We start from the raw sequence: 20,398 nt of genomic DNA, 5'->3' as shown, positions 1-20,398 counted from the left end.
AATAGCCATTGTTGCACCACTCTTTGATGGCCAAGTACCCCTTCCTAAACACATATTTCCTCCTGTGTTGGTTGACCTAAAGAGCTGGTACACTCAGCAATATGGTGATTATTTGGTTTCTGAGAAACCCCATTTCTTTGTTGGCTTATTTGGTTTCTGAGAAACCCTATTTTTTAAGCCTTAAAAGCGATTTTTTTTTGTTGAGAAAAACGCTGCAGGGGCAGCGATGTTAAAAATAATAATTAATGGTGTCAATTTTGTCAGAAGAAAACCGCTCTGTCAGGAGCGATTTTGCCCTTTTGGTTAAAAAAAAATTTGATGTACCCTTTTGGAATTTTTAGTAATTTTGTTTGCCCTTTTGGCTCCGGACTCAACATTCTAAGAATAAGGAAGAAGAAATTTTTCTCTTCTTTTTGTTTATGTTGGTAGTGTTGTTTCTTATGCTCACCAAAGCCTCTTCTTATATAGGATTTGCAAGAAAAGGAGTTACAAGTTGGAGAGTTTAAATTTAGAAACGTATTGTCAAGGTTAATGGCATTAAAGGCCATTACATCACTTTTGTTTGGAACAGACGTATCTTCACCTTTGAAATGTATTTTGAATTTGTCTCTTTGCATTACATTTAGTTAATAAAGTTAGAATAATTAACTCAACAATCCCCCACTAATGCCAAGATAAGGAGTAAGAACTAACTTTTGGATAAAAGGAAGGAACATGTACTTAAGTGTCAATATCTTTCGATTTGAATTGACACGTAGTGATATGAGACAACAACTTATTATCCACAAAGTGAAGTACTCTTGAACTGAGCGGATATGAATTGAGACCCTCATAACACATATCATATCCTTAAATTTAAGCAATCTCCGCGATACAAAGTGCTTTTATGGTCATGCACACACCCCTTGGGTCTCATGAGTGCTCTAGAAAGACGACCCAAGTTTTTCATAAAAGGCGACCACACCTTTACACTCACGCAAGTGATTCCATCAAGTCTATCTCAAATAGACCACCTTACGACTATAGAATCATTAAGAGAAAAATAAGCTCAACCTTATAAAACACTGCCTCACGCCATAGGGATAGAAAATATGGTGTATATTGAGGCCTTATGGGTCCACCGCACTACCTCAATTAATGGGCTTTAGCCCCATCCCCGTCGACGTTTCAAGGATTATTTTCCTTGTCAAGCCCTTGGTCATAGGATCCGCCAAATTTCTTTCGGACCTTACATATTCCAAGGAAATAATACCATGTTTCAACAACTGTTTAACTGCACCATGTCTGATGCGAATATGTCTCTTTTTTTCACTGTACACACTATTTTTGGCAATTCTAATTGCTGCCTGTGAGTCACAGTGAAGAGAGAGTGGTGAATGGCACAGCCGCCAACAGATTTCTCAGCCACTCAGCTTCTTGCCCTGCCAACTCGAGAGTAATGAATTCTGATTCAATGGTAGAACGTGCTATATAAGTCTATTTGGAAGACTTCCACGAAATAGCACCTGCACCCAAAGTAAACACATAGCCACTGGTGGAGCTAACTTCCTCACTGTCAGTTACCCAATTTGCATCACAAAAACCTTCTAAAATAACAGGAAATTTGTTAAAATACAAACACCAATTCATAGTACCTCTCAAATACCTTAGCAACCGATGAAGAGCATTCTAGTGTTCACTACTGGGATTATGAGTATATCTACTAAGCTATATCAAGCTGAGTATAGTTCATGAGAAACATTACACTCCCAATTATTTTAGCATATTCAATTTGAGAAACACTAGATTTTTTATTCTTCCTCAAGTGTATGCTAGGATCATAAGGAGTTCTCACTGGAACTACATCAAAACAATCAAACTTTTTCAACATCTTTTCAATGTAATGAGATTGACACAAAGAGAAACCATTAGCAGTTCTTTTGATTTTAACTCCCAAAATCACATCTGCTTCACCAAGGTCTTTCATTTCAAATTTAGAAGAAAAAAAGTTATTGGTCTCATTAATAATATTCACATTAGGACCAAAAGATTAACATGTCATCTACATATAAATATATAATCACACAATCTGAACCTATCATCTTAGACTAAACACAAGTATTAGATAAATTTACAACAAAGTCATTATCCATTAATGATATTAAATATTGCATATCATTGCTTAGGTGCTTGTTTTAGTCCATACAAGGACTTTCTCAATTTGCATACTTTATCCTCTTGTCCTGGAACCACAAAACCCTTAGATTGAGTCATATAGATCTCTTCCTCTAAATCACCATTTAGAAATGTTGTTTTGACATCCATTTGATATACCACTAAATCATGAATAGCGGCTAAAGCAATAAGAGTCCTAATGGTCGTTATTTTAGTAACAAGAGAATAAGTATCAAAGTAATCAACACCTTTCTTTTGGTTAAAACCCCTAATCACAAGTTTTGCCTTATATTTATCAATTGTACCATCATGTCTCAATTTCTTTTTAAATATCCACTTACTACTTATGGACTTACAACCTTTAGGTAAATCATATAAGTCCCAAGTGCGATTAGAAACTATAGAGTCTAATTCACTTTTAATAGCCTCTTTCCAAAATATAACATCTATTGATCTCATTGCTTCATCATAAGTCTTAGGGTCTTCTTCTATTAAGTAGATAGACACTGGCTAACTCATCATTTAAAATATTAATATCAAAGTTTTCAGTTAAGAAAGTAGTGATAAAATCAGGACCAATTTAGTCTCAACTCTACGTCTTTTACTTATTCTGAGTTCATTTTCAAGCTTATTAGGAATAACATTCGAAGAAGGCATAACATGAGAATTAACAGACATAGATGTAGAAGCATTGTTTTGCATATCACTCGGCACATTATTTTTCAAAGGAAAAATATGCTCAAAAAATTTTGCATCTCTAGATTCACAAATAGAATGATCATTGAGAGACATAAATCTATATACAACACTATTTTGAGCATAACCAATAAAGACAGTATCATAAGTCTTAGAACCAACATTACTCTTTTAAAATCAGGTAGACCAACCATAGCCAAACACCCCCACACCTTCAAAAATTTTAAGTTAGGAGCAAACCCTTTCCACAACTCATATGAGATCTTGTCCAACTTCTTATGAGGGACTCTATTAAGAATATAGCACGCAGACAAGACTGCTTCTCCCCACATATTGTCAGATAGACCAGAGCTTAAAAGCATATAACTCATCATTTTTTTAAGGGTTCTATTTTTTCGTTAAGCTACACCATTTTGTTGGGGAGTATAGGGAGCACAAACCTCATGTATAATACCATTTTTCTCACAAAAATATTCTAGAGTTTTAGTACTATATTCACAACCCTTATCAGATCTAAATCTCTTGATTTTTCTGTCTAATTGATTTTCCACTTCTGCTTTGAATTTCAAAAACATGTTTTGAGCTTCATCTTTAGACTTATAAAGATATACCTTAGTGTATCTAGAAAAGTCATCAACAAAAGTAATATAATACCTTTTCCCACCTTTGCTAATAGTGTTCTTGAAATCTGCTAAATCCGAACGTATTAGTTCAAGTAATTCGGTCTTTCTACTAATAACATATTTGAAAGGTTTCTTGGCATGCTTGGCTTCCACACACAGAGGACATTTAGAAAAATCATTAGTTTTTATCATAGGAATTAATTTTATTTTTTTAAGTCTTTTAATAGAAGCAATGTTAACATGACCTAGTCTACCAGCCACAAATTGATAGACTCAACAATATAAGCAGAATTTGAAATACTTTCATTATTGACAATCTCTTGAACAATGTTCAATACAAATAATCCTCCACTAAGATATCTCTTCCCAACAAAGTCTCCTCCACGAAAAATAATTATTTTATCAGCTTCAAAAACAAGTTTAAGGCCTACTTTTTTTAGAAGTGCTCCGAAAATTAAGTTCCTACGGAGGGAGGGAACATACAAAATATTGTTCAAGGATAATGTCTTTCTAGAAGTTAATTTAAGTAATTTTTTTCCTTTACCCATTACTACGGTAGTAGTAGAGTTACCCATATATACACACTCGCCATCAGTGGACTCCTCAAAGTCATGGAATAAATTCTTACTGGCACAAAAATGCCTTGAAGCGCCAGTGTCTATCACCCTGTCAGTTTTGTTAGCCACCAAATTTGCCTCAACGACTACAACATCAATCACTTCATTACCCTCAGCAAGATGAGATTGGACATCACTTTGTCCTTCTTGATTTGAGGCCTGCCCTTTTCTTTGATAGCACTTGGCAGCCCTGTGACCAACTTTTCCACAAGCAAAACAAGGACCCTTAAATTTTTGAATTTGACTCTTCGGCTTGTTGAATTGATTTTTCTTCTTCATATGTTCCTTTTTTTAGACTTTCTTCTGTTTGCCTTTGAACCTGTCTTTCACAACTGTACCAGAAGATTCAACAAGATTAACTTTAGAAGAATTAAGGAAAAGTTTTTCCATCTTATCTTTGAGACGGTTCACCTCTTCAGTCCTCATATGACTAATAAGTTCTTGGAGAGTTAAATTCTTTTTCTTATGTTTTAATTGATTTCTATAATCACTCCAAGATGGTGGGAATTTTTCAAGCAGAACATTAGCTTGAAATATCTCACACATCTTCATGTCCTCGTTGAGAACATCAGCAGTCAAGTTCTCATATTCGTGAAGTTGTTCCATTATTGGATTTTTATCAACCATTTGAAATTTAATCCACTGACCGACAACATATTTTTTCTTTCCTGCATCATCAGTACCTTATTTCATTTCCAAATTATCCCATATTTCTTTGGCAGAAATAAATCAAATAAAGGATTAGTCATATGATTTAGCAAATGTCCTCTCACAATTTTTTTATCCTTTTCAAACTTCTTTTTAACAACATCATCAACAGCCATAACATTGCTAGAATCAGTAGTGGTGTTAGAATCATTCATAAAAGGTTCTTTAAATAAAACATAATCAACTTCTAATTGTTCAAAGAAAGTTAAAAGTTTTTCTGACCATCGTTTAAAATTATTTTCATCCAAAGGCTCAAGTTTTGACAAATTAGAAAAAGTTTTGTTCAAAGAAATAGCCATTTATCAATATTATATGTTACGAAATTGCTTTCAAATTGTTGGGAAAAATACTACAATATTGATATTAGATTGGAATTATAAAGTAGTAAATAACTTATCACAAACACTGTGTTGTGGCAAGCCACTGCCTTGACAGCAATTTCGGCCCGACTTCGGTGCAAATCGTAGTAGCTGGTCGCTCCCCAAGGTTCCACAGTTACTCTTAAACACGTGCACTCGTGGCTGAGAGTTTGGAGGTTGCTTAAAACCAATTCCTCAAAAATATTCTAAGGATAAGGAGGAAGGAGGAAGAAGTTTTTCTCTTCTTTTTGTTTATGTTGGTAGTGTTGTTTCTTATGCTCATCAAAGCCTCTTCTTATATAGGATTTGCAGGAAAAGGAGTTGCAAGTAGGAGAGTTTAATTTTAGAAATGTATTGTCAAGATTAATGGCATTAAAGGTCATTACATCACTTTTGTCTGGAACGGATGTATCTTCACCTTTGAAATGTATTTTGAATTTGTCTCTTTGCATTACATTTAGTTAATAAAGTTAGAATAATTAACTCAACAATAGAATTAACTCAACACTCTTTACTCTTCATTTCACTTGTTATTCTATCTTTTTGTCTTGTAACCTATAAGTCATGTATTTACCAATTTACTATCCATAATCTTCCTTTTCATTGCAAGAAATAATTTGTCACCTATAAATAGTGATGTCTTCCTTTGTATCGAGTACACAAGAAATGCAACAAGAGATAGATATGTAAAAGAGTAAGAAAAGATGAGAAGTATTATATTGAGATTAGTGTAGTGAAAGAAAGAGTCGAGATAAAGAATAATATTCTAAGTCTTCAACTAATTCAATATACACAAATAATTATATGTTGAAGGAAGATATTTTTTTTTTGTGGAGTTTTGAACTCTTCAACTTATTTGGAGTTGTACGACGTTGTTGAATTTTTGTATATATCCTGGAGGGGACAAGTCAAGACTGATACTGCTAGATCGATATAGATTATGCCTCAATGGGATTAAATTCCCTTAAAGAGAGTGAGATATCCGCGCCTCAGCGTGAATACTTTTTTATTTATTTTTATCATTTTATTTTCAACTGTAATTAATTGTACTTGTGGTATATTACACCAACAATTGTAAGGAGAATTCATGTTTTTGTTACTGTTTGAAAAAAAAGCGGATTCAAAATAGGAAATCTCAATATCATTTGCTCAACGTCGCTCTCTTTTAGAGATGGAAGAGAAGAATGTAGGGTGAAATATTTTTCTACTTGCTCAATTCAAGTGGAGAAAAGGTAAAGAAAAAAAATGTTTTACCTAATATTTTCATGAATAAAGTGACATTATTTTTCATGAAAAAAATTATATTTAAAATCTTAAAATAGCGGGGGTTCATGAAATGATGAAAAAAATAGTGAAATTATGATTTTTGCATCTTTGAGAAATGTTCTAAAAGAGTATTACAAATGTATATATATTTATTTTGGAATAAATCACAAGTGATTGTTTGGATATGATTTGGTGATTTTGGCTCTAACATGAGGGTTATCAAAGAAACAATGAAAAACATGTTGAGTAGCCATTTTGATATAAAATATATGGTGAGATAAATTTTGTCGTTGGAATGAAAAAACAAACATAAAACATGTGATGAAATTTTCCTTGACAAGTCACAAAATGTTGAAAAACTTGTGAAATACGATTTTGTTGGTTGTATGAGTCTTGAAACTCTTTTGGATTCAATTGATTGTGAGAAAATGGTGTTACAAATAAAAAGGAGTTTGCTAGCCTAATAAAAATATGAGATTTGTGACTGACAACTTGACTTGATATTGCTTTTTCAGTTGAAGTACTTAACAAGTACAAGCAAATTAAAGCCGATGAGAAAACTTGATGTTATTTGTTGAAAATGAAAAAAACAAAAATTATGTTAATTGTTAATTCTTCTATGGAGGTTGAAGTAAAAAAAAAAAAAACTTCAACTAGTGAAAAAGTGAAATGATTTTATTATATCAAACACTTTAATTTTAGAAAATAAATCTTTTAATTTTGATTAATTGTGATAACACCAGTATTATTGAAAGAATACAAAATCGTTATTATAACAGTAAATTCAGACTCATGAGGAGAAAACACTATATTGTACTCGTGGTCATTAGTAGTTAGTAACTCTTGTAACCACCAACTCTTCATTTCATCAATTATTCTATCTTTATGTCTTGTAACTCTTATAACCTATAAGTCATGCATTTACCCAATTTACTACCCATAATTTTCCTATTAATTGCAAGGAATAATTCATCACCTATAAATAATGATGTCTTTCATTGTATTGAGTCCACAAGAAATACTACAAGTGATAGATATGTAAAAAGTGTAAAAAAAGATGAGAAGTATTATATTGAGATTAGTATAGTGAAAGAAAGAGTTGAGACAAAGAATAATATTCTAAGTCTTCAACTAATTCACTATACAAAAATCATATGTTGAAGGAACGTGTTCTTTTTGTGGAGCTTTGAACTCTTCAACTAATCAAGAGTTGGTTGAGTTGTACAACGTTGTTGGACTGCTCTATCTTCGAGGGGACAAGTCAAAAGTGATATTGTTGGGTCGGTGTAGATTATGCGTAATGGATTTGAATCTCCTTAAAAAGATCAGCGAGATATCCGCGTCTCAACCTTTATATTTTATTATCCATTTTTATCATTTTATTTTCAACTGTGTTTTATTGTACGTGTTGTATATTACATCAACATCAATTGAAAACTATTTGGTTTATGATGTTGCATTCCTTTTTGAGATTATTATATAAAAAATAGGAAAAATAAATACCCAAAATTTATTATTTTGTTTGTCTTAATTTATATGAAGCAATTTGACTGTTTACGAAACATGAGAAATATGAAAAGATTTTGCAAAGTTGAAGAATACGTCCATTTTTGTGGTTTTTTTTGTCAAACAAGTGGAACTCTATATGAATCTAATATTGATAGTGTCACTAAACATCTACCAAAAAAATGTGTCCTATAAATTAAGACAAAGGGATTAGTGAAATTTTAAGAATACGTCTTCTTCTTTTTTTGGAGGGTGAGGGTGGGGTGTCCTCTATATTACTTTTCTGAACTTTTTAAAATGAAATAAACACATTGTTACGTGTTGAAGTTACATAGAGAGTGTGCTCACAAATCTCTTAGGGTATGTGAGAAGTGAAAATGAGTTTAAAATGATTAACATATATACATGTCATTTTTAATTGGGCACTTCGTATGTAATTACATCTGATTATTTATTATAACTTTAAAAAGAAAATTTCAAAGGCTAAAGAGGTAAGCCTATTGAAAACAGGTTCTCTACCTTCATAATTAGTTAGTCGTCCACCATCTTTAAACTACACTTACGAATTACATTGAGTACATATATTGAAACCAATACATATTGATATTATGTAAATTCAGAATTAGTTCTAAAGTATTGATTAGTTGTTGTAGCTCATTATTAGTCCAATAGTTAGTTGCAAATTTGCCAGCCGTCAAGTTAGTTATTTTGTTAGTTAGGCTTCTAGATATTTCTAATTCATATTGTTTAAATAACACTGTGTTGTATTCCTCAATCAATTGAATCAGTTGGAATTCCACAAATTCATCTCTCTATTTTCTCTCGATCTGAGCTCCAGTTCTTCAATGGAGTTTCTCAATTTCCAAAGCTTCTAATCTCAACATGGTATCAGAGCGTAGGCTTTTGATTTAGATTTGTTTGATTCGTCAAGTTCAGATCCCAGATCTCCATTTACAGATCGATCCATCAATTTCTTTTGCTTCAAGTCTTCATCACCCTCATCGTTGATTCAACATGGTAGAAATCACCAATGCAAGCACATCTTCCACAATTGATCCAAACAACCGTCTCTATATCCATCCTTCTGACAGTCCTGGTGTGACGTTTGTTACCATTCCTTTTGATGGTACTGGATTCCATTCATGGCGAAGAAGTGTACTCCGATCCCTCTCAGTGAAGAACAAACTAGTCTTCATCAATGGTGAATGCAAACGTCCAGCTAAAACCGATCCAACATATTGTCAATGGGTTCGATGTGATGATATGGTCACATCTTTGATCCTTAATTCTTTGGGTAGAGAAGTTGCAGATAGTATCGAGTATGTTGGTGATGCTCTCGAACTGTGGACAGAGCTAGAGGATCGCTATGATCAAACGAATGGAGCAAAACTAAACCAAACTCAGAAGGAAATCAATTATCTCAGTCAAGGTATTCTCGACATCATTGCATACTATACTAGAATGAAGAAACTTTGGGAGGAATTGACCAATTTGTGCATCACTAGTCAGTGTAATTATGTGTGCGTTTGTGGAGCCAAATCAAATTTGCACAAGACTGAACATGATAGACGTCTGATTCAGTTCCTCGTGAGACTAAATGAAGTTTACACCACGATCAGGGGGAACATCCTAATGATGAATCCACTGCCTTCTATGGCACAAGCCTTTGCTTTGTTGGTTCATGAGAAGAAACAGAAAAGCAAAGGGAACTCAAACCCACTAATCAGATGTTTGTTGAAGGAAATTCTTTGCTTGCCAGTTCTTCTGGTTCCTCAAACTCATAAGGGGGAGATCTTTTAGGACCAACTACTCTTCCTTAAATACCAGTGGTAGTGGAACTGTTCCTAGGGGTCGACTTTATTGTGACTATTATAAGAGACCAAGGCACTTCAAGGATAAGTGTTATAGGCTACATGGTTATCCTTCTGGTTTTCCAAATAATCAACGATCTACCAATTATGATGCAAATCCGAAACAACACTACAACCAGAACCCTTATCTTAGGTATAATAACAAAGGAAAGGGCATGTCAGTTAACTCTGTGGGCCTATCTTGTGATGCTAGTGGAGGTCAAAGTGATAATTCCGACTCCAATTTTGATGACTCTGGGAGCAATAACATAAATCTTACCAAGGAGCAGTATGGACAAGTTGCTCACTTGCTGAAACAATTTCAAAGCAGAAACAATGTGGAGGACCAGAATGATGTACAGATGACATGTGGAACTGTGAACTTTACAGGTACCCTTACTTGCTCTTCCTCTATTGACTTTGATAAACTTTCATGTGAGTGCTTCAAAACAAGGACTCAACTCTAGATATTAGACTCAAGTGCTTCTCATAACGTGACCTTTAACAAAAATCACCTTGTAAACATGAAAACCTTACCTTATCCTCTCTTAGTCAGATTGCCAAACGGATATAGAGTTAAGGTCACAGAAATAGGTAATGTAAAGCTTACTCTCAAGATCACTCTATACAAAGTACTCTATGCTCCCCCTTTCAAATACAACCTAATTTCTATCAGTTCTCTATCAGAAAATCTTAAGTGTGTTGTTTCCTTCTTTGAGACTTCTTGTCTAATGTAGGCCCCTTCAATGAAGTGGCCTCTGGAGATTGGTAAAGCACACGGTGGACTGTACTATCTTTGCTCAGAATGCTTGCAACAGACCAATCCTAGTTCTAGTCTTTTAAAGAATTCTAATTCATGTCTTTATTTTCCTAGAAGTTACCATGCCCATGTGTTTCTTCTGTAATGAAATCCTCTCATTCATGTTCTTCTTGTCCCATTGTAATGAATTCCATTTCCATTAATAATAAGAACAATGTTGTTGAAAATAATTCCAGTTCTTCTACTTCTTCTCCTGTTGTTAGTGAGGATTTATTGTGGCACTATAGACTTGGACATGTGCCTTCTGTATAAATGAAGAGCATATCCTTTATACCTGTAGTTTTCTCACCTAAACAACCTTTTTTCTGCCCTATTTGTCCCATGGCAAGACAATCAAGACTGCCTTTTCCACTTAAGTCCCATAATAACACCAACATTTTTGACATATTACATGTTGACTTATGGGGTCCCTACCAAACAACCACACATGATAACTTCAAATACTTCATCACCTTAGTAGATGACTTTAGCAAATCTGCTTGGACACATCTACTTAGTAGCAAAAGTAATGCCCTGCATGTTATTAAGGTTTTTGTTACCATGGTTGAGAACCAATTTAAAACCACTCTCAAAACAATAAGATCAGACAATGGTCTTGAATTCACCAACAATGAGTCAGTTATGTTTTTCCAATCCAAAGGAATTCTTCACCAAAAGTCATGTCCATACACACCACAACAAAATGGGGTAGTAGAGAGAAAACACAAATACATTCTTGAGAAAGCAAGGGCCCTCCTTTTCCAGTCAAAACTTCCAATAAAATACTGGGGTGAATGTATACTAACCTCAACCTATCTAATAAACAGATTACCCTCTGCTCCTCTAAATAACAAATGCCCATATGAAACATTACATCAGCATAAACTTCTTTACTCTCATTTGAAGAGTTTTGGTTGTCTATGTTATCCTATAATTCCTAAGCCCTATAGAACCAAATTTGACCCAAAGACTACTCCACATGTTTTCATTGGATATCCTTCAGGTACAAAAGGTTACAAAGTGCTAAGTCTTGCCACCAAGAAAATCCATGTCTTAAAGGATGCTGTTTTTTATGAGACCATTTTTCCCTTTACCATGACCAATGATATCACCAATTTCCCCTCATCTCCTTTCCACTCAGTTTTTCCTAATGACCACTCCATGAATTTTCATGACAATAGTTCAGCTTTTGTACAAAGTAATCTGGGAATTGAAAGTGACATTAATCAACCTCTGTCACCTGTACTCTCATCTCCTCTTCCATCACCTTCAATTAACCCTCCAAACTCCTCTCTTGCTAACACTTCACACTCCGTTTCTCCCACACTTAGGAAATCACATAGGACACATAAAGTACCTCAACATTTGTCTGATTATGTGCACATATTACCACCTTCCAATTCCCTTACACATCCTGCTTCAGTCAATGCCTATTTTTCCCTCAAACATTACATCTCATATGATGATTTAGCTTATCACAGTCAGTCCCTTGTGATGAATGTTTCTCATGACTGTGAGCCTAGTTCATATGAGGTGGCAACTATGGATCCTATGTGGAAAACAACAATTCATATCATTACATGATAATAATACGTGGACCCTAACATCCTTAGTAGTTGACTAAAAGGCCATTGGATGTCGGTGGGTTTATAAAATCAAACACAAGGCAGATGGGAGTGTGGAAAGATACAAAGCTAGATTAGTGGTAAAAGGTTACACTCAACATCATGGCATCCATTACACTGAAACATTTTCTCCTGTCGTCAAGATGGCAATTGTGAGGACACTGGTTGCCATTGCTGCAAAGAAACAATGGAATATTTACCAACTAGATGTCAATAATGCATTCCTTCATAGAGACTTGCATGAGGAAGTGTCTATGGATATGCCTCCTATTTTGACTGCCCCTTATAAAGGTTTGGTATGTAAAGTTAACAAGTCATTGTATAGATTGAAGCCGGCCAACTGACAGTGGTATGAAAAGTTGACTGAGGCTCTGAACACACGAGGCTACACTCATTCTCTACATGACTATTCCTTGTTTCATAGAAAGAAAGGTACTTCTGTAGTATTCCTAGGTGTATATGTTGATGATATTCTTCTTACAGGAACAAACATTGATGAGATAAATGAACTGAAACACTTCCTTTATCATCACTTTAAAATTAAAGACCTTGGTAGATTGCATTATTTTCTGGGTTTGGAAATTCTATACAAGACAGATGGGACTCTCATCTCTTATAGGAAGTTTGTTTTGGACCTTCTCAAAGAGTTCAATTGTGACCATGTTGATCCACTAACTTCTCCTCTTGATCCCACTGTCAAATGGCGAACTCATGAAGGAAAAATACTGGATGATCCTACTTACTATAGAAAGTTGGTTGGAAAATTAAATTTTCTTACCAATACCAGACTTGATCTAGCATATCGTATACAATTTCTCAGCCAGTTTATGCAGGATCCCAGGGAACCTCATTTACGTGTTGTTTTTCACATGCTTAGGTATCTCAAAAAGGATCCTACCCAAGGTGTTTTCATGTCCCCTTCTCCAAATTACAGAGTGAATGCTTATTGTGACTCTGATTGGGCTGCTTTCCCCGACTCAAGGAAGTCAGTCACTGGTTATATTGTGCTGCTAAGTGAAAGCCCTATTAGTTGGAAATCTAAGAAACAAGAAACAATTTTCCTCTCTTCGGCTGAAGCTGAGTATAGGTCACTGAGAAAAGTAGTGGGAGAACTGGTCTGGTTGCAAAGGTTGTTCGTGGAATTAACTGTGCCTAGTCATGGGGCCTTTCTTATACATTGTGATAGTCAAGTAGCTATTCACATCGCCAAGAATACATTGTTCCATGAACGTACGAAGCACATAGAAGTGGATTGTCATTTTATGAGAACAAAGCTTCAAGAAGGTCTCATTACATTGCATCACATCAGCCCTGTTGATCAATTAACAAACATTCTTACAAAGTCCCTTACTGGAGTAAAACATTGTGCCCTGTTGGACAAGTTGCTCTGCATTCTTCATCTCCAACTTGAGGGGGGGGGGGGGGGGGGGTATTGATATTATGTAAATTCAGAATTAGTTCTAAAGTATTGATTAGTTGTTGTAGCTCGTTATTAGTCTAATAGTTAGTTGCAAATTTTCCAGCTGTCAAGTTAGTTACTTTGTTAGTTAGGCTTCTAGATATTTCTGATTCATATTGTATAAATAACGTTGTGTTGTATTCTGTTTTCCTCAATCAATTGAATCAGTTGGAATTCAACAAATTCATCTCTCTATTTTCTCTCGATCTGAGCTCCAATTCTTCAATGAAGTTTCTCAATTTCCAAAGCTTCTGATCTCAACACATATGATGCCATTATTGTCATTTTTTCAAAAGTTCTTGTTAATGCCGGAGGAGGCACCAACAAAGTGATTGAAAAATTCCAAACAAAAAAAATAAAATCTAAGATCAGATTGTGAAGGAGGAGAAGCTCCATTCAATGTTATCCTTCCAACTAAAAACAAAGAATAAGTAGGAAAATTTAGAGATATTTTAAATTTTTGTCATGATAAATAAAAGATTGGTAAAAAAAAATTATCGCCAAAATAACAAAGCAAAAAGTACTCCATTCAAATACAAACAAAAAAGAAGAAGAAAGTTTTGAGAAAACTCCAATTTCATATTTTATTTATTTATTCACAAATTCATTAAATAATGTTCTCAATTTTCTTGTCGAGCTTCAATCAATGTACATAGGCTTACAATAATTTTTTTATGGTTGATCACAGTGAAAAAGAAAAAGATAGGAGGGAAAAAAAGAAAAGAAAGAGGGGAAACAACTTTTAAGATTTTAATAAAATGAGATCAATATGACCTTTTCGATTAATAATAAATAAATATATACCTAACTATTTTAAGATAAATGTTTTGGTCGGTATTTTTGTAGTTGTGCTTGAAAGTATTCAGATTTAATGTTCATCTTTAATTGTTGATTTCAAATTATTTGATTAAGTATTCAAAGTATTAAGATGCATTTGGCATGAAGAAAAATATTTTTACTGAAAAATTTTCTCTAGAACAAACTTCAACCCAAATAAAGGAACAATAGCAACACTTAATTTGATTGCTCAAGAAGAACTAATACAGTAGTGAAATTGGATAGTTTTGCTCTCAATGAGCAGCAGTTGTGGTAGGAAAGAAATACTAAACAACAAGATAGAAGGAGGTGAGAGAACTTAGAAGAAATAAGATGCTATCACTTCTTGCTTGCCCACTACTCTGATAATGCTGCTGCATATAACAGACTTTTCTTGTCGTTTCTATGCTTCTCACGTGCTTGTTTTCCCCTTTAGCCTAAGACATAGCCTTGTAGCTTTTTATTGGGCTGTTTAATTCGATGACTTTTCCTAATTCTGCCAGACCCACTCTCAATTCCCCTACTGACTTGGGCCTCGTATACTTGGGCAGGTTGATCCATAACCTTCTCACTTGGCCTAGGAGAACGGCGTCCAACCAACATGCATCACCTTTCTATTGGCGAATAGATCCCATTTGGCACTAATAAATGGAATAATTGAGGATGTTCACATAAGAGTGGGGAAGTCCATTGTTCTCACTGACTTCATAATTCTAGACTTTGAAGAAAATGCTAAGATACCAGTCATTTTAGGACGTCCCTTCTTAGCTACTAGGCGAGCACTAATTAATGTAAGAGTAGGGAATGTACCTATGAGCAGGGACGGACCTACGTTGGGTCAGGCGGGTTCACTTGAACCCACTTCGTCGAAATTTTTTGCTTCTTACATGTATGAATTCAATATGTAATTTGAATAAGTAAATAAAATGAAAGTAGACACTAAGGCGAAGCATAGCTTAGTGGTTTTAGCGGGGTCAATTCAACCACAAAGATGAGGGATCGAATCTCATTTTGTACAAAATCTCTACACGTTTTAGTTTTTTTTAAGTCACTAGTGGTGGGTCCCAGAAGTTAATTAATTAATAGATCTACACCATTATAGTGCTAGATCAGTTTTCCATTTAAGTTTATTATTTGAAATTGGCTTATAGCTTTTAAAAAATGCAATTGTACTTCGTTTAAATTCTTCTGTAAAATACCAAGTTGTGTGAAAAAACAAATTTCTTCCTCGGTATACATGAAGGTTGGGTTAGTGTGTTTTTATTTATTTATTCATTTTACTAAATTATTTTCTTATTTTATTTATGATTATTCAAAATTACTACATTCTTATTGTTATTAATAAGATTAATTCTCAACATTTTAAATAGAAGATATGTGAGAAAATTCAATCTTATTATTAGTAGTTGTTTACATGGTATATTTTTTTGTTATGAAATGTTATTGTTTTGTTTGATTACTTTTTTCTTTTTAAATTGAACATCAACTCAATACCCATATTTTCGAAGGTACAAGGAGAATATGAGTTTATATAAATCTGTGAATCGATCACGAACATTATAGGTGTGGAAGTGATCCTGGTTAGAGATCAAGGGACTTCGCCTCACATATGAGTAGCAAGAGGGCGCTTATGCTTTGATGGTGGGGCCTTATGGAGAAGGCCCCAACCTAATAGGGACATCACACTCCCCCCCACTTCAAGCACACCTCTGTATCGACTGAATTGCTCTTTTGGTCTAGTCAGGGAAACTGGTGAACAACACGAGCTTATTAGATGTGTGGGACAGATGACTCATAGTACCCCTTTTGATCCAGTCTTTTCTTTGCTTGGGTAGTGAATCACCTACTAAAGAGGCATGCATGCACACCTTATTTGAGACTACTAAGGCAGACGGTGTATTATTTCATTAGATTAGGAAAAAAGGGATCTAAGCAAGGCAGATGTCGTACACTTGAGTGATAAAAGAAAAGTGATATATACACTTTGTCATTTATTTTAGACTCAAAATACCACATCAAAACATTTTTTGGGGCTAATTATGGGAATAGAAAAATATATGATAATTGTTACTACTGTTATGATTCATTATAATTTGAACCCACTTGAACAAAATCATGGATCTGCCACTGCCTATGAAAGTCTATGATGAACATATGACTTTCACGGTCTACAAAGCATCTTCCACACCAATGCACTGTGGGGATTTATGGAGGAACATTACATTAGAATCAGAAGCTAACAAACCCAAAGTACCATTGCTTTCTTTACAAGACTCAATTTAAAGGGATCTCAAGAGTCTAGGGTTATTCTGCAGCCCTTGCGAGAGCGATCACTCCAACACTAGAGACACTTTATGAGAATTTGTGTTAAACATATGAGGCAGTACTATCTGACGAAATGTTAAAACTTAACATGTTTGTGTACTATCTTATAGGTGAAGTTGAAGCATGGTTCAAAACATGGCAACTGGATGAGATTGACTCATGACCAAAACAATTCCATATCTTCATTCACGAGTGGAGTTTAGTAGCTGGAATAATGCAAGCTGTCAATAGCATCTTGTTCTACAGACAACTACAACTGGAGAGTGTCTACTATCGAATGCATGGGAAAGTTTAGAAGACTATGGACACATTAGGATCATGAGTTGAATGAGTCAATTATTCTGAACGTATTTTGAATATCACTGAATCCAATAGGTCAAGAACTAGCGATTATTGTAGTGAGAGAAAAAAATGAACAACATGTCGAAGGAGAAAGTCATAAAAGTGTTAAATAATGTAACCCGGTATGGTCATGAGTGATATGCCAATTTCATAAGGGGAATGAATAATATAATTTAAAATGGAAGTAAGTTATGTGTATGCCACTTTTGTGAGGCTCCTTTAATCCATGGGCCGACAGATTAGGTTAAAGTATCATTATGTTGTGATGTTAAATAAAACGTTGCTCGAGAGGCAACTCAATATTTGCAATAGATTAGGACAAAAAATACGAGTTGTGCCACGATCGAAAATAAGGCTCTTGGTGGGATGCACCCACCCTGCTAACCGTTATACTTAGTAATTTGCAGGTTTTAGGTATTGAGCAAACAAAGAAGAAAGGATGGGAAAAAGGAAGTGGCAAAAACAAAAAATTTCAAGTAAATGCACCGAGCCTCGTCTTATGGACACCATGTTTGTGTGTAGAGGGTTGTGCCACGACTATCTTTGAACTAAAGTTCAGATACTGAGAAAAACAGGGGACACCCGAGTTGGGCCTTGCAGTGTGCACCACCAAGGTCGGTGATAAACCTCATTCCATGCCCGTTGTGGGTCTATTAGATTTTCACTTAGTATTTATGAGTCAACCGAACCTGGAACCCCTATTTTAATTTTCCTTATTTACTTACCCATGTTGCCGACAAACTGATCACTTTCTCTCAAGAACATCGCAAGCACACCCCAAATTCATAAATTTTCTTCTTCAATCTACTGTACAAGCATCAAGGTATGTTTCTATTGTTAAGATTGCTTTATTGTTTCAGGATTTTTTTGCCTAAACCCTTCAATTGTGCCCTAGTTCCTTAAATTCATTAAAAATTAACATTGTACATTTGATTTCTATTTTAAATTAGTGGGTTTTGCTAGAACTTTATTGGGTATTGATGAAAATACTTGAATATTCTTAGAAAGTGTGAGATTAAGGACCTAAATTATGAAATTTCTTGATTATCTTGATGGGTTGATAAAAACAACTCCAAACTGTTGAAAATGGTTACTTAGGATTAATAAAAAAAATAGTTAGGGAAGTCTGAGTACCTAACTAACTACACTAGTAGCATGCTAGCAAATTATTTAGGGGGTGGCCCAAAAGTTAAAACCTTACTTTGCTAGTTATCTAAACTAGAATTTGACATGTTTTTCATTCTCAGGTACAATGAGTCACAACGAGGTAAGGATAAGGATGAAATTGAGTCCTCCAGAAGAAACCCCCAAGAAGACACAAAAAGACCAACCCACATCTATATGGTTTAAGAGGACCATCACGACAATTTGGCATTTGTTACGTTGATAGGGAAGAAAGTATAGAATGGTTTAGTAGAAGAAAAAAAAAGGCAAGATACTACCCAGATGAAAGGGTGGGCAGAGAGAGCCTTGTTGCCGAGATGCTCACTATCATTGCTAGTATACATGCATTGTGATTATACTTTATCTTCAATGATCCCAACTTTAAAATAGTAAGTGAATTTTATTCTAATTGGAACCCCCCTTGAATAAGAAGCAATAAAGTGTTCATCTGAGGCCAAACTCTCACCTTCAAACTTGGAGCACTATGTGATCTTCTGCATGCACTAATAGCAGATCCGGTCCCATTTGAGAGAGGGAACGCAAGTCCTCCATACTAATTCATTTTACATATACTATGTGGCCCGAGATCAAACGCAAGGTTAACCCTCCACCAAGTGAAGGGACCCATCACACTTTCCCCTTTGCTCACTTGAATGGAGAAGCTAGAGTCTAGCTACACATAATTTGCAATTTCCTCATTCCTAGGATACACATGACCCACTTCACCCGAGATAAGGTATGTATATATGGTTTATGATTTAATTAATGGTTAGGATCCCATTAATGTAGAGGGAGTTCTTAAGGAGAGCAAAAAGACACATTAGGTAGAGTTTTGGTAGCTTCATGACACAATTCTTGAGAGGATATCTCATATAGGAGGAATACATGGACTACTTACTACCTTAGAGTGCCACAGGAATGGACGTGATGGCAATCAAAGGAACCAAACACCCGGCATGAGCCAACATTTACTATTTCCAAGTGCAATGCTCAGACATATAGCTACCATTGCCACATGCACGGCATAGTTATGTTGTAGCTGAGTTATAGAGGATGAACTCCTATAGAGGCAGAGGTACAACATCTCTACCATGGTTATCCACTTAGCACTAGTGCCTAGAGACTTTATCACATTGTCCTAGATTTCGAGGAGTTGTTATGATCATGTTACCACTGAGGAGGAGTGTGTATAAGAGGACTCAAACTATAGGTCTGATGGAGAGAAAGAGGAAGACTCAAACAGGGAGTATGATTGGACCAGGTAGTTATTCTTTTCTCTTATCCAACTTGTTCCTTTTTTGTCTTGATCACCGAGGACAATGTGATGATTTAAGTGTGGGATGAAGGAAACATTGTAGATTTCCCTATGTATTGCCTTTTCTTATATTTCATAGGGTTTATTCCTTTTTCATTTTCCTCTGTAGTATTCATTATCAAGTTGTACTATTTGGTTTTTATTTTTTAGGGATATTGCTACTATTAACACTTATGGTCGTGGTTGTCAGATTTTTATGTTAGATAATTTGGGTTGAATTACTATATTTGTAGGTTTTATAAGATGTTAGTTTATGTTGTTGTATTGTCTTCCGTTTCTATTGATTTTCTTTTATTTTGGGTTCCTCGACTTTTATTTCTGATACTTCTTCTAAGAATAGTTCCTTTGAACTGACTATACTTTTTTTTTTATAGATTTTTAGGATTATCTTAGATTTTTAAGTCTTAGAAACTTTAGAATAATGAAGTCCATCAATAGTATTATGGTACTCTAAAAGAGGATTTCACTAGATTTAATAGGAGTTTATTCTTCGGAATAGCATAAAAAGATAGGAGCACTTAAGTGTAGAATCATGAAATATCTATAATAAGACTCTAAAACAAAAATAGGTCTTAATAATTCATAACATTCAATAGGTTAGTTGTAAAGGCTAGAGTATTAGGTAACTAAGTTTGAAACTGTTAATATGTCATGTGTAGTGAGTATTTGTGCATTCATTTATGTTAAACCATCTATAACTTTTTTTGTGTGTGAAAGTCAAACTTTGTGTTTATTGTTTCATGTTATCAAGGAATTTCTTGTTTAAACCTATAT

The 20,398-nt window shown here is 34.6% G+C and overlaps 1 protein-coding gene across 1 annotated transcript in view; it reads right to left on the bottom strand.

The window, feature by feature from the left end:
* The window catches only part of LOC125830524 (uncharacterized), a 338,210-nt gene that overhangs the window by 59,190 nt on the left and 258,622 nt on the right, over positions 1-20,398 (bottom strand). The window lies entirely within an intron of this gene.

Source organism: Solanum verrucosum, unplaced genomic scaffold (assembly GCF_900185275.1).
Source record: "Solanum verrucosum unplaced genomic scaffold, falcon-dt-bn FXZP01000075.1, whole genome shotgun sequence".
Taxonomy (NCBI): Eukaryota; Viridiplantae; Streptophyta; class Magnoliopsida; order Solanales; family Solanaceae; genus Solanum; species Solanum verrucosum.
The sequence above is the reverse complement of the archived record's forward strand: the minus strand, read 5'-3'. Positions and strand labels throughout refer to the sequence as shown.